A 9,439-nucleotide genomic window follows, 5' to 3' on the forward strand; every position below is an offset into this window, starting at 1 on the left:
TTATGTTACTCTATTTCCACCTCATTATTCTCTTACCTTTATTATACTCTTAGTAAAATATTCCAATCTCGACTGTTATCTGGGTGTTACAGGAGAGTTACTGTATATGGATCATGAAGCCCCTTTAATAAAGGGCAGAATTGCCCTCCTGTTAGTAGTAATCAGCAAGAGACCTTTATGGTAGGGAGGTAAATAGGTGGCATCTTTAACACCAATGCTGATCAATTAGCGTGACTGCCTTGAGGCTGCCTGGGAAAATTTCTGAGGCCATATCCAGATTCATCAGGAAAGAATGGTTCGATCAATTGTGACAATGATCTATCACAAATATGACAGAGGGTACAGCAGAGTAAGGATGGATACCATCTCTGTCAAGTAATGGGGTTAGAACGTTGGAGGACCTGAGTTTTCTTTAATTAAGGAAAAGTCCTTTTTTAAGGAAGAAAATATATTAAAAAAGTTATCATTAACCTTATAATTTCCCACTATGATTTCTCCGGTATAAAGGCATCCATCCTCTTCAAATGTTCATCACTTAGCATGGATTTCAGATTTTTGGGCATCCAATTTGTACTCCACAAGGCACATTCTGGTTTATCTCTATGCTCCAGAACTCCCTGGAAAGAGGTTGAAATAGAAACAGTAAGAAACAGTACCACCACATATATCCCTAACCAGACCTTTAAGGTAGGGAGGCAAATAGGTGTCATCTATCACAGAACAGCAAGATTAGACCTGCACACCTTTATTAAATCCAAGAAAACTGTGGAAGTACATCTAATAAGTATGGTACCACCAAAAAGAAGAGATACGAAAAGAACCTAAGGAAGACGTCCCCAGTGGAAGAAACTCCAGTGCTAACCAAAAACTTACAGGCTGGGATAAGCAACTTTTTTCTGTATTTAAAAAACATTGATAATTTAATAGTCATTACATAAATACCAAGTGAAATATGTCATTGAATAACACTAAAGAAATAAGGCTAAATTGAATTGAAATGTCTTAGAGCTTCATACACACACACACACACATACATGCACACACAGTAAAAGTAACCAGGCCTGAAGCATGCAATTATAAATATTATATATATTCCTGGGTTATTCTAACTTATTTGTTTACATCTCTGATTATATTTCAAATGCACAGGAAACCAAAAATCATAGGAGAGAATAAAATTGAACAGTGTCTAATTTCCATTTAGAAAAATATATGATCTCTAATTAAAAGTTGTATACAGTCCAAAGACCTCTTTTAAAGTTGACTTGGACCCAGAAGTGACTCTCCTGGCTGCATATTTGAGACACCTGGAGAGTTTTGTGCTTGTCATTCTGTGTTTTGTCTTGTCGTTGTTTTTATTAATTCCAAAGTTGGCCAATTAAACCAAGTGTGGGGTGGATGGTGGACTTCTGCAGAGGATTCTATTAAACTATCAAGCCATAATTACATTCTAAGAGAGTTTTGCAAAATACCTTCAATCTCTAGCCACCACTCACCCCAGAACTCCAACTAGTAGGATGAGAGTTGACCATGAGCTAAGAAAATTAAATTCTTCCTGTTTTGCTTTTATCAGATAACTTCTTTCTGTTCCCAACCAAGCCATGAGCCAATGCTTTCTCATTTATGCAAATTGTAGATGACGTTGCCAAACTAGGACATAGAAAAGCAAGGTGCCAAACAAAAGCTGAGAGGTCCAACGGGTAAGCAATAAAAATATTTCTTCAATCATGCTCAGCAGTCCAAAGCTACGAAGACTTGGTTCCAAAAGTGCAGATGTTTTTCAACAAAGCAAGAGCGTTTGGTACATTTTTCAGCAGATGGCAAGATAAAGCCCATTTGCTTAAGAAGCCACTCCTTCTTTGATGTGGTTAATTATGACCTCGTGGAGCACATACCAACCTTATCAAAATCCATCTGGATAGTGCTGTCTCTTGTAAGAATACCTCCTGTTGCCTCCTTGAGTCTTGCTTTCATGCCAGGAGTCTTCCTGATGCTGTGTAATTCCAGGAGGAAGATGAGGCTTCATGCCAGTGATGTGAAACCTGAATAAGACAGACCCAGCAACTGACATACAGAACTACAGGTGAGAGAGAAGCCAAATCTGAAGGTCGAAGTTTTCATTTTCATTTTTCTTCATCTTTTCTTTTGTCATCCATTAACCCATGAGTTTGATTTTTTTTTTCCCCTCACTATTTTTTGTTTCAGTGTTACAGAATAGAACTTGCTATCAGGAAGTGATTTTTTTTCAATAATGCTAAAGTACATAAAGAAAAAAGCAAAAGTTCCTTCTCATCAGTTCCAGCATTAACAGTGAGATGTGTGAGACTCCAGACTGTTCTTTCCCTACGCATGTACTGCACATAACTTTTAGTGTTGTTCTTTATTTAAAAAAAAAAAAAAAAAAAAAAGCAAAACAGTGTCACACGGAGATATTCACACAAAATGAGTTTTGTAAGCATTTTTAGGAAAGAAGCATTAATTCAGTCTGGTAGATTTAAAGGGGAAAGATCCAAAGGATAAGTATGAGCAATAAGAAAATTAGGAAGAAACAAAAGCCGAGAGACATCAATGAGTAAAGAATTAAAGGAAGACCTCAATATGGCCCAGAGAGTTAAACAGAGTCAACAAAAGCAAAAGAGGAAAAATACAAATGTCTATTTTATACTAGTGACATACCAAGGCATAGCATAGTAGGTGCTTGATAAATTGTTGACTAAAGGAATACCATATAGTCTCACTTCCATCCTATGACCTCCATCAAATTAGCACTAAGGAAAACAAGTATATAATAGTTAATGAGACATGAAATTAGCTCAGTAAAGGCATTTGGTATAACTTTTTTAAAACCTCAACATATACGGAAGAGAAAGTATATAGATATAAAATTGTATCAAAAAGCCATGATAGATAGAATGCATTTGATAATGAAGGCAGATATGATGAGGCGGGAGGATACTATGAAGTATCTAAAAGGGAAGAGAGCCAGACAGAATGAACTGGAGAGCAAGTGGGAATGAAGGAAATTTGTCAGAGTTCCAGGGAGTGCCAGATTCTTCCGACTGTGTGATTCTGTTCATCTACTTAACAACCCTGCAAGGGAGGAATTGATGATCTCCATTTAAAGATACAGAAACTGAGGTTCAGAAGGTCTGGTATCCCAAACTTCTCAGATAATAAGTAACAGAAAACTTTTCAAACCCAGATCTTGGTGTCCTAAGTCCAAGCCTCACACCAACTGACCAGCACTTCCTCCAGAAGCATGTTGTGGGAATGGCTTATCTGAATCATAAACAGTAGCACAGAGACCTGCCACTGCAGAGCGTGACACTGGGACCACTAGCATGTGCATCGTGTGAAGATGATCTTGGGCACACCGCTATAGAATTACTGAGCTACCATCTACATTTCAACAGATCCCTAGGTGATAGGTATGTGTATTAGTGCTTGAAAACTATTCATTTTCACTAGAATTCAGCACTGTCAGGGGATTTCAAGAAATTCCTAAAACTGAAAAGCCTGAACAAAGTGAGAAGCTACTTTCCATTAAAACTCCTGCTAATTCCGTATTGGACCTCCTTAATCATTTCATCTTTGTCCTACGCCTATCAAATAGTTCAGATGGTGCGCTATGATATGGGTGTGGTTTGTTCCCCAGGGATTCAGGTGTTAGAAACTTAGTCCTCAGCGTGGTGAGGTTGAGAGGTGGGACCTAGTGATGGTGATGGGTTACGGGGACTATTGCCTTGAAAGGATGAAGGCTGGTTTCATGGAGTGAGTTCCATGAGTGAGGGAAGCTTACTATTAAAAGTGAGACTGGCCCCTCCCTGTCTCTGACTTCCTGTCTCACCATGTCAACTCTCCCACTCACACATACTCCCACCATGATGCCATCCACCATAAGGATCTTACCAGAGCTGAACAGAAGCCAGTATCATGCTCTTGGACCTCCAGAACAGTGAACTACACAAATCTTTTTTTTTTTTTACAAATTAACCAGCCTCTGGTATTTTGTTGTAGCAATGGAAAATGGATAAATACACTGTGGAACAGAATAAAACAACTAAAAAGACAATATTACTCTAATTGGTATAAAGAGGACTGACGCTTCTCCGCGTAATTCACTAAAAAATCATTTCTCCACTCATGTTCTTTTTTCTCTCTCCTATCCAAAGATATATGTCAGCCAATGTTAGCCACATCTTTATTGCTTAGATCTCAAAAACAACTCCTCATCATGCATGGTGTATGGTGGAAATGAATTTTGAGTTTCTATACACTACTAGACTGTAATGAAGACACAGAAAGACTGAAGAGTTCATTCTGGTCTGGTCTCTCACAAGATGCATGCAGCTCTGGTCAGGGGTAAGTATGGAGCTCTCGAGGCTTCTGAGCTCTGTCATCCAGTTACCCAGTGGCCTTGAGAAAGCACTAGTCCTTTCTGTGCCTCAGTTGCCTCACCTGTAAAATGGACCTTACCTAGTTCACAGGGAAACCAGAAGGATTAATTAGTGTTTGTAAAGCTTTGAGATTCCCTAGATGAAAGTAGTTATATAAGTATAAATGATTATCATTATCATTATTATTATTACATAAAGTATGGATGATAGTTTAAGCATGGGATTATATGTCAACCTCCCAGGGATGATAGATTTCTGGATAAACAAAAGTGTTATAGACTGTTATTATCCACCTGCCTTTCCCATGTCTGCTCAGGAATGCATCATCATGCTTGCTAGGCTAATAATGCAAAAAGAAGGCTTCCTTAGTTCACTAACGAGAAACTCAGACGATGGTAATGACTGTATCTCCAGGACCAAGCTGCTCCTGCTACCCGTGTGAACCACAATCCCCTGGTAAACAGGGATGGAGACAGCTCTGAACCTAGCCTGCCCCTGAACCAAATTACCAAGTCAGCCCAATGAAAAGTTTGCATTTTCTTTCCAGACATACTACAAATGAAAGTATGAATAAATGCTGAGAGAATTTTAAATCTCCCCCAGATGATCCCACTACACAACAAAGCAAAAGAAATCTGTGGGGGATTAAGGCCACTTCTGTTCACCCTGAGTAAAGTGAAGTCAGCCTGCCAGCAGATGTTTGGTCCTTTCTTTTTTGCTAGGACCTGGCCCTACAGTGTATGTGTGTAATGGGGTTAGAAGTCCCAGGTGCCAGCCAGGCAGAGCTGCCACATAAAGAGACCAGAAACCTTAGGGGGAATGGCGGAAGAAGAAGGTACCCTGTGACTTCAGAGGATTTAGAGTGAACTTCCCACACAGCCTGAAAACTTCCTGTGTATGTGAATTTTTCTGTGGAGGAGGTTCGCAGCTTTCCGGGACTTTCAACAGATTCTGTGACCTAAAGGGATTAAAACCTAAATGTTTTCCCCTGTCTTAATTTCACCATTCTTGCCATATGCAATTCCAGCTCCCCTGAAACCCTAATTCACACTACTTCCTGTTATGGAAGTGATAACTGCATCTGAGATCATGGTTTTTTTCCAACAGTTCCTCCACTCTGATACACACTGGTCATTATTAAGAAAAAGTTGGAGTCCATGAGAGCCATACAACCTGAATCTGGTTCTGATTTTATGTTGTTAGGGTCACTTTGTTGTTCCAAATCTTTCTCCATTTGAAATAACATTTGTGCTCTGCTGTCCAAGTTTTTGACTAAACTTCTAATGTTCATTTTACTGCCCTCCCAGTTTATTAAAATGACTGGAGTTTGACTGAAATTTGGTAGAGGAAGCTCAGTCTGAGAAAGTATGAATCTTATTTTATTTCAGATAAGCCCCTGGAAGATGTACATATTTTCCAAAGCAATCAATCAGAATTCTCCTGGCAACTAAGCAATCCCACAGGCCCCAGTCCCCTCATGTGATTTATGAAGACCTTCTCTTTCCAATAAACTTGAAAGTACCTGGAGAAAAGCTTCTCACCCAGCAATTTTTAGTCATAGCTTCCAAGCTTAGCCAAGAATCGGGAAGATACACCATGGGATGCAAAAATTCAAGAAGCGAAAGAAGAGAAGGAACAAATTCTAGCTGGAGGAAGAATAACCTCCTTGAGTCACTTCCTAGATTAAGGACTACATTTTTCACTGATGCAAATATTAATTTGAATTTTGGGTTTATTCCATAATTCAGAAAGGGTCATAGCAGCATTAAGTAATGGGAGGATTTTTTTTTTATTACAAAACCACCTTTAGGTAATCAAAAGAATGTTGGACTAGGAGACACCACTTGATTCTTGTGTGACCCATAATTTTCTTACAGTACAGTCCCTTATTGACAGGGATTCCCAAGCCCCCATGGAAGCCTAAAACAATAGATAATATGGAACTCTATGTCTACTATATTTTCCTAAACATAAATACCTATGATTAAGCTTAATTTATAAAGTAGGTACAGTAAAAGATTAATGTGATTAATAACAAATTAGAATTATAAAAATATACCATAATAAAAGTCATATGAACATAGTCTCTCAAAATATATTATTATACAATAACAAGGTAAGTACCTCAGTACAACACAATAGCTCTGTGAGGAGAAAAATCCCGTGAATTGTCGTCCCTGTGTTGTAGCATTAGGCCACTCATAAGGGTTACTTGAACACAAGCACTGCGATATGTAACCCAGATGGCTACTAAGTGACTAATGGGTGGTAGTGCATACAGGGTGGACACACTGCACAAAGGGATGATTCCCCTCTTAGGTGGGATGGAGCAGAATGATGTGAGATTTTCAACTCATGGATTGTGCATTTCTGGAATTTTCCATTTGATATTTGATCATAGGCAACTGAAACAGCAGAAAGCAAAAGTACAGATAAGAGAGAACTACTAGATTTGTAAAATGAAAAGGGTCTACTGGGTAGCCTCCAACTCTAAGATTCTACACCTGTGGAACTCTAGATGAGGACTCAAAGATTATTTAGGGGCACTCTCTTAAGGTTTCTTACCTTGCTCGCTACCACAAGCAAATATTTACTGAAAAAGCCAGTTTTATGCTAGGAGCCAAGCCTAGATATTCAAGATAAAAAGGACTTTTGCCCTGGGAGATCTCCCAATCGCGCTGAAAACTATTAATGTAATATTTTAAAGCAGCTCTACCAGCCAAGCTCCATGGACACATAGCAGGAGAGAACCAGGCAAGGCTGTTGAGATAAAGGAGACCAGGTCTCCCTCCTTTTCCCTCTGCAAATCAGCACAGGCAGTTGAATAGACACCCAGAGGTTTCCTACGTGTCCCCCTCCAGTGAATCTGGGCCCTGCTTCCTTCACTCTGCAGCTGTCTCTGTCCCCTCTAGCTGTGCAGCCAAGCAAAAGGCAGTCCTACTCCCAGGGAGAAAGACCTACTGCGACTCTCAAAGCTCTAAGTCCTCACTTAGCATTTCTTTACTCCCTCCACCCTCTCATGCTGTTTGTGCCTGACAGGAAGAAGGGTGGAAGCAAATGCAGGGTTGCCTGTCACCATCTCTGCCAGAGTAAAGAGTTATTTCACTTCCACCCAATTTCCTGCACAAGGTGTTGACCTCCTTTCCCATTGTTCAATTCAATTGGCATTTCTGGAAGACCCCTTGTTCCTCTCTCCATATATCCCATTGTAAATTGGAAATGAATCCTCTTCTAGGGGCGGGAGGTGGAAGACAGAATGAGGAGGTAGATTCTCTGGGCAAAACACAATGTCCTAAGTATTAACACATTGTCCTTCATAAAAGATGACAGTATCAAGAATACTTGTCTAGGGGACTGGGGATGTGGCTCAAGCGGTAGCGCGCTCGCCTGGCATGCGTGCGGCCTGGGTTCGATCCTCCAGCACCACATACCAACAAAGATGTTGTGTCCGCAATAACTAAAAAATAAATAAATATTTTTTAAAAAAAGAATACTTGTCTAAATTATTTTTTCTAACAGAGATTCTGGATTGGTACTAACCTCCTCTTTGATCGCATTTCCCTTGGGATTAAAGGAATGTGACCACTAGGCAACTGAAACAGGATAAAATCCAGGATTCACACTCAGATCTTTGTCTAAGTTTCATACCAAGACACTTGAACTCAAACTAGCAAGTGACTGTAACCATAGTATCCTATCAAATAATGCCCCCCTCAGAGAGTCATGTAATAAAATCATTTGGAAAAGAAATACTGCATTTTAAAAGTTAAATAGGTTTCTCTACTACAAGACTTCTCAGAGCCTTTAATTTGCTAATTTAGTCTGTATATCTTCAAGAAAGTAACTTGCAATTTGTTAGACTTCCTTTTTCTGCAAAGGACTATGAATCACCACCCAGATAAACTGATAAAAATTCATCTTTCCAAGCCCTACTCCCCGAGTGGACTCAGAAGCAGCCATGGAGTCTATTTTGGCAGATACCTCTAGGTCGTTCAGATGCAAATAATCTGCACTTTGAGAAGCACTGACTGCAATGTGTTTCCTTTACTAGGCTCCAAAGAACACACTTTGGGAAATGCATATGCTGGAGGAGGGAATGGATTCAAGGTCAGCCATACAGGTTTTTTGTTTTGTTTTCTTTGTTCCAACACTGTAACTCTTATTCATATTCATTGTAATACATATTTTGTTATAGTTGTAAGATGATACCTCATTAATGAAGAAGGGGGAAACTAGCCTAGAATTAAGAAGAGGTATTCTATTGATGGAAACCCCAAATTTCCAACATCAGAAGATAATTCTAATAAAGCTAAGAGTAACAGAATGAAGGTTTTGGATGTTTGCTTTATTTTTTTTAACTTTTTTATTTTTTAGTTGTAGTTAGACACATCTTTTTATTTATTTTTATGTGGTGCTAAGGATCGAACCCAGGGGCTCGCATGTGCTAGGAGAGCATTCTATTGCTGAGCCACAACCTCAGCCCCATTTGCTTTATTTTTAAATATATCACTCCAATCCAAACTTTTTCCAACACCTTTTAAGCCAGAGAAAGAAAAAGATACTATATTGGTGAGAGTGAGAGATAAATTTAAACCATCTTAGCATTTGGCACATTATCAGATTTGATCTCAAGATTTTTGTGAATATTGACTATTCACTACTAACACCTCTGAGTTATCAGCAGTCAAGTACCAGAGAGTAAACACACAATGGGATTTTGATTCTTTGGAATCAACAATATGTGAAATGGGTCATAGCTATAATGAGCCAGGCAGAAAGTGTAAAATACACACTTGAGTAGGGTCAAATTGGAGAGTATTCGTAATATCTCAACAGGACCTACTCCGGATTCACTCCCTAATTAAGAAACAGCACCTCAGGGTGCACATGGCAGAGCATGCCAGAAAATGAAATCAATATTTCAAAGGGGCAGAGCACAGTTTCTTAAAATGCAGAGCAATTATATTCTAACAGGGCTTCTGGAGACAGTGCTGTGAGCACTCTGTCATTGTATCTAAGGATAATCAAAGTAAGCTTTAAAA

Source organism: Ictidomys tridecemlineatus, chromosome 6 (genome assembly GCF_052094955.1).
Source record: "Ictidomys tridecemlineatus isolate mIctTri1 chromosome 6, mIctTri1.hap1, whole genome shotgun sequence".
NCBI lineage: Eukaryota > Metazoa > Chordata > Mammalia > Rodentia > Sciuridae > Ictidomys > Ictidomys tridecemlineatus.